The sequence below is a fragment of the Chinchilla lanigera genome, unplaced genomic scaffold (genome assembly GCF_000276665.1).
Source record: "Chinchilla lanigera isolate Chin_1 unplaced genomic scaffold, ChiLan1.0 scaffold00065, whole genome shotgun sequence".
In the NCBI taxonomy this organism is placed as follows: Eukaryota; Metazoa; Chordata; class Mammalia; order Rodentia; family Chinchillidae; genus Chinchilla; species Chinchilla lanigera.
In genome coordinates this window covers 12,341,778-12,347,192 of record NW_004955466.1, presented here as the reverse complement: position 1 = coordinate 12,347,192, position 5,415 = coordinate 12,341,778, and the positions used below count along the sequence as shown (strand labels likewise).

The window sequence follows — 5,415 nt, the reverse complement described above, 5'->3', positions numbered from 1 at the left end:
TACTTTTTTGTATTTGTAAGATATACTTTATAGCCTAAAATATGACCTATTTGGAGAAAGTTCCATGAGCTGCTGAAAAGAGTGTGTATTCTGTTGTTGTCAGATGGGACGCTCTGTTCTCTTACGTCTGTATCTCTGAAGTCCATTTGATCTACAGTATTATTTACTTCTGATGTTTCTTTCTTTTTTTTTTTTTGTCTTGATGGCTATGTTAGTCATTTTCCCATTGATAGTATAAAATACCCAGCACCAATGACTTAAAGGAGGGGCTGATTTGGCTCACAGTTTCCAGTGAGTTCAGTCCAAATTTCATTGGCTTCAAGGGAGAAATGCCACAGTGAGAGGGTCTGGTGGAAGACAGCTGCTCATCTCATGGCAGCCAAGAAACAGAGACAGAGACAAAGATGTCAGGACAAGAATATGCTTTTTAACTCACACCCTGGTGACCCATTTCCAACCTGGCCCCACCTTCTAAGAGCAATCTATCTATTGTACACCATGATTCAGTCCCTTTCCGACATAGGAGACATGAGAGACGTTTGAGATCTAAATTATGACAATGTCCTATTACTGTATTTGTTTTTGAAAATGGGGTACTGACATCACCCAATATAACTGTATTAGCATTCATCTCTCCCTTTATGTTGAGTAATATTTTCTTATGAAATTGGGGGTACAGTGTTTGTGCATAGGTGTTTATAATGCTTACATCTTCTTGGTGTATTGTTCTCTTTGCCAATATGTAGTGACTTTCTTTGTCTCTTCTGTAATTTTGAATTGAGGTCTATTTTGTCAGATTTGTGTAGGGTTACTCCTGCTTACTTTCAGAGTCCATTTACATAGAATATTGTTTTTAATCCTTTTATTTTCACTCTGTGTATGTCTTTGTGGGTGAGATGTGTTTCTTGCAAACAACTATAGTTGGGTCTTCCTTTTTAATCCAATCTGACAGTTTGTGTCTTTTAATTAGAGAATTAAGGCCAGTTACTTCAAGGTTATTCCTGAAAATTACAGTCATCCCTCACTTTATTGAGGTTCACTTATTGTGGCTTCACTGTATCATGGGGTTTTTTAAAAAATATATCTAATTCTGTATTGTGGAGTTTTTGCTATATCACAGGATTTTGCAGTATATAGGTATTTATATAATACTCATGATTTTAATTATTTTGGCTTAAAAAATCTAAAACAATAAAATATTAAAAATATTCATTCAAACATTAAAAGAATATTGAATTGAAATAAAGTACAGTATGTATTTCATCAGTGGATGAATATCATACTGTACACAGTGGAAATGCAGTATGCCACTACTGCTTACACAAGTTTGCCCACATGAGATTGTATGTGGCACACGAATGGCTGATGCAATGGAAGGCAACCACCCACAGCACTGTGTTCTGTAACCTGGGCACTGATTGACTCAGTGATGATGGCATTGCTCTGTTTGCTGTCCCACACTGTGCCCATACGTTCAGCATCTCTCCTTGTCCACTTCACATAGACATCTGGTTGTTGCACACAGTGTTGCTCTGTGGTGTTGTATTTTTGTGAAATTTTCATAGAAGTTTGAATTTATTTCAAGTCCTACAATGCCACCCAAATGTCCTGCTCCTTCTAAGGCTTCTAACAGTAAACACCACTACTTTGTGGATTTTCACCTATTGTGGGGGTCTCTGGAACGTGACTCCTGCAATAGGTGAGGGATCACTGTATATACAAATTTTTGCCATGTTGTTATATTTGTGATGTTTTATTTGGTTACTAATACACATTTGTCTTTCTATTCTTTCTCTTCTGAAGGTAGTGTTGCTTCAAGTATCTTCTGTGGTGCTGACTTACTGGTCATGAATTCCTTAGTTTGGGCTTATTTTGGAAAGTATATCTCCTTCAATTCTGAAGGATAGTTTTGCTGTTTATAGTGATCTAGATTGGCAGTTACTTTCTTTCAGAGTTTGAAGTATGTTACTTCACGCCCTCTTGGAACTGCCACTCTTTTGAACGCCGGGTCTCTTACATGCTAGGCAAGTGTTGTACCACTGAGCCACATCCCTAGCCTGAGTCCTACTCTTTGATCCTGGGCAGTTTAGACACATTGCTTTTTTTGTTGTGGTAGTGGTGATGCCACTGCTAGAGATGGAACCTAGGGCCTCGTTCATGCATTCTGAACTGCATTACCCACCCCCAATCCGTGGGCAGTTTCTTTCAGGAGGGGTAGTATTTATTCTGTTTTCTCAGGAAATAATGAGATAGTGATGTCACTAGAAGGCAATTTCCCCAGTGCTGCCACAATAGCCCTTAGAAATCAGCAAAATAGATGTTTGTGCATACATACTATTGGTCCAAGAGCTACAAACCCTCTTTCTGATAGTATCTGTAGCTCTATAATGCAGTCATGACAGGACAAAGAATTATGGAAGGATGTTTTGCATGTTTGCAATATGCCTTCACCTGCCCCTTCCTTCATACCTAAGACCCTGTCCCATCAATCACGGAAGACTGCCACAGTACCTGTTAATTCTCAAAGGATAGGAGACTTCCCCAAAATACACACATTCCATCAGCACTAACCTAGACATATTCTCTAGGTTTTTGTGCTTCTGCTTCAACTCTTTCTGGAGGCTTTGTGCAAAATACAGGCACGGTATAGTGGGACTGAGGAGGGCAGGGAGAGGGATTTGGGCACAGGCTTCTATCACCTGTGTTTCTGCTGTCTCTGGTGACTATGATCTGAATTCGCTGTCATTCTTCTGTCACATCCCTGTCTCCTCCACCAAAATTTTGTTCAGTTTTATTATTTTAACTTTTGGTGCTCCACACAGTTCATTTGAAAAACGAGAAAGTCTTCTTTGTCACCCCAGTAGAGAGAGCTAATGGCTCTACTCTTTTTAAGAATCAGATGATCAAGTAGTTAGGAGCAAATATTTAAGGTGGAATAGCCAAATTCAAATAGGTAGAGCCTAGATTTGTCATTGACTTGTCACATGACTTGAGCAAGTTACTATTTCATTTTGTTTTGTGCTGGGGATTAAATCCACAGCCTGGCACATGCTAGGCTCATGTTCTGCTGAGCTATACGCCCAGCCATAATAACTTATTTTTTGTTCCTTATGCATTAGTTTACTTACCTGCAAGAGATCATTGACATCACCTACCTCACAGGATTGTGAGGATGCAGTAATTAATACATGCAGAATGTGGAGAGCAGTCCTAGGGACATAGTAAGTGTGCTGTATTCATTTTTACTATCATTTGAATGTGGCAAGGATTTGGGATGTTTTATTTATTTCTGTATTCTAGGTACCTAAAACAGTCTGTAGCAATAAATACAGTGGTACCTTGGTTCACAAATGCTTTTGTTTACAAACAGTTTGGTTCTCAAACAGAAGCATTTGGCAAAATCTTGCTTTTGTTTGCAAACTCTGCATCAGGTGGCAAACACAACTGTAGCCATCTTTCCCATACAAACACAAATGTGTCCATCTTTTTCAAAGTCACAGAACAAATTAAGTTTGTGAATTGAGGCACCACTATACTTGTTGAATGAGCTGATTGACTTACTGAATGAATGAATACAATCATTCCTCACTGCTTCAAAGCAGTATCACTTTTAATTGTCCTCTTTCTCTGGCTCTTAGTAGGCCCCTGGCCCTCTGGTGTCTTGCAGCTTATAAAGGCAGTGTCTCAATAAAGAGATAGCCTGGGAGAAAGGGCATTGCAATGACAATATGAGACAAGTTCTGAGATATCTCTGTCCCTACCGTATTTGTGGCACCAGTTTCCCGTCACTGTAAAAGTTGAGGGTTAGAATCAAAAGATACAGATATGTGACTAGATCAGTGACCAACAGTTAGAGATGCTTGACTGTAGACTATTTGTGAATCTAGGTTGTCTATCTGGTACCAATAGGTAAGCTCACAGAGACATGCTTCTGGGAAATAACTGTTCAACCATAAAAGTGTCCCAAAGAACCATCAGAAACTATTCCAAGTTCTGTAATTCTCTCAATTTACAGCATGCTGCTTCTCCATCACAATTGATTAAATGTGTTATTATAATTGCCACTCAAAATTCTGTGAAGGAAAGGAGTAGGGACCTGAAGATCTGAGTGCCCTTTCAAAGAAAATCCCTCCCCCTGCCTGTCTGAGAACCTCTTCTCCATTTGGCCACAGAATGAGGACACATGCGCAGGCTGCCCTCACTGCGGAAGGAACACGTCTGTGTGTCAGTGGGATAGCACATCTGAGATTCATTCCGTTCAGTTAAAATTACTCAGATTATACTGTTTACCTGTGAAACAAAGACTGTGAGAGGGAAGACAGGCGTGGCAGTGTGCCTGTGGAGAAGCGCACTCCCCACTTGGTACACAGGATGAATACGTGGACACCCAAAAAGATGAGCGATTGTCGGTGGTAGGGCAAGCGTGAGTGCCACGTGATTAGTGCCACTGAGCTGAAAGAACTCCTTAGTGGACACTCTCATGTTAGTGAAGCCCAGCAAAAGTCCAGTCTCCATCCTTCCCTGTTATAAGCTAAACTTGACCCTTCGGAATTCGGAATAAGGTAGTGATTTACTCAGTGAGGCCTTCAACTCACTTTTGGAACTTTCACAGCTCTGCTCTGAGAGACACAATTTCCCTGTTTTAGACTAAGAATTTGGCCCCTTTCTTTATTAGGGTACCTCAGCTGGGTAGGACTGTGGCATCTCATTCACCCCAGTCTCCTCTTCCTAATACACATCCATATTCTACCTACAATGATCTTGGATACAATGTCACTGAACCAGGTATGTTAGTGGCCCAAGGTACACTCTAGGAAGCCTTTGAGACTGTCATTCAAGGCCAGCCTAAACAGTTTTGACATAGGTTTCTCTCTCATCTTGGAGATATCAGTCTTTTTTTTTTTTTTTTTTAACAGATTCCAGTGATGTGCCCTGGCTTAGGAAGACATCCTCTCTGGGCATGGTGGCATACACACACTTGTAATCCCAGCACTTGGAAGGCTGAGGCAGGAGGATCTCTACACATTCAAGGCCAACCTGAACTAATACCAAGATTCTGTCTCAAAAAACAAAATAAATAATGAAAATTAAAAATAAGACATCCAGTTACTAGCTGTTGGTTTTCCAACCTCTCTTTCCATGTGCTCTGAATTGTGCCTAGCACCGTACCTTTTGAGCATTTACCCTTTCCTTCAGCTGCATCTCAATCAGCCTTGACATTCGTAATCCACCTTTATTTCCTCATTATTATCATCATTATTATGTTGATAATACATATTACAAAACAAAAAGGAAATAGAAATAGAAGCAAAAAAATCATTGAACTTTGAAATCATTTGATCATTACTTTTTCTTTCCAGACAACTAGAGATCATAAATATAAGATACAATATAAAAGGCTCACTGGTATTTTTG

At 39.8% G+C, this 5,415-nt stretch overlaps 1 long non-coding RNA gene across 1 annotated transcript in view; it reads left to right on the top strand.

Moving 5' to 3' along the window:
* LOC102006644 overlaps positions 1 to 4,990 on the top strand; it is a 22,981-nt gene extending 17,991 nt beyond the window's left edge. The window contains exon 4 of the long non-coding RNA XR_263319.2: positions 4,917 to 4,990. This is a non-coding gene — a long non-coding RNA (uncharacterized LOC102006644). The remainder of the gene's footprint in view (positions 1 to 4,916) is intronic.
* The last annotated feature ends 425 nt before the right edge of the window (positions 4,991 to 5,415 follow it).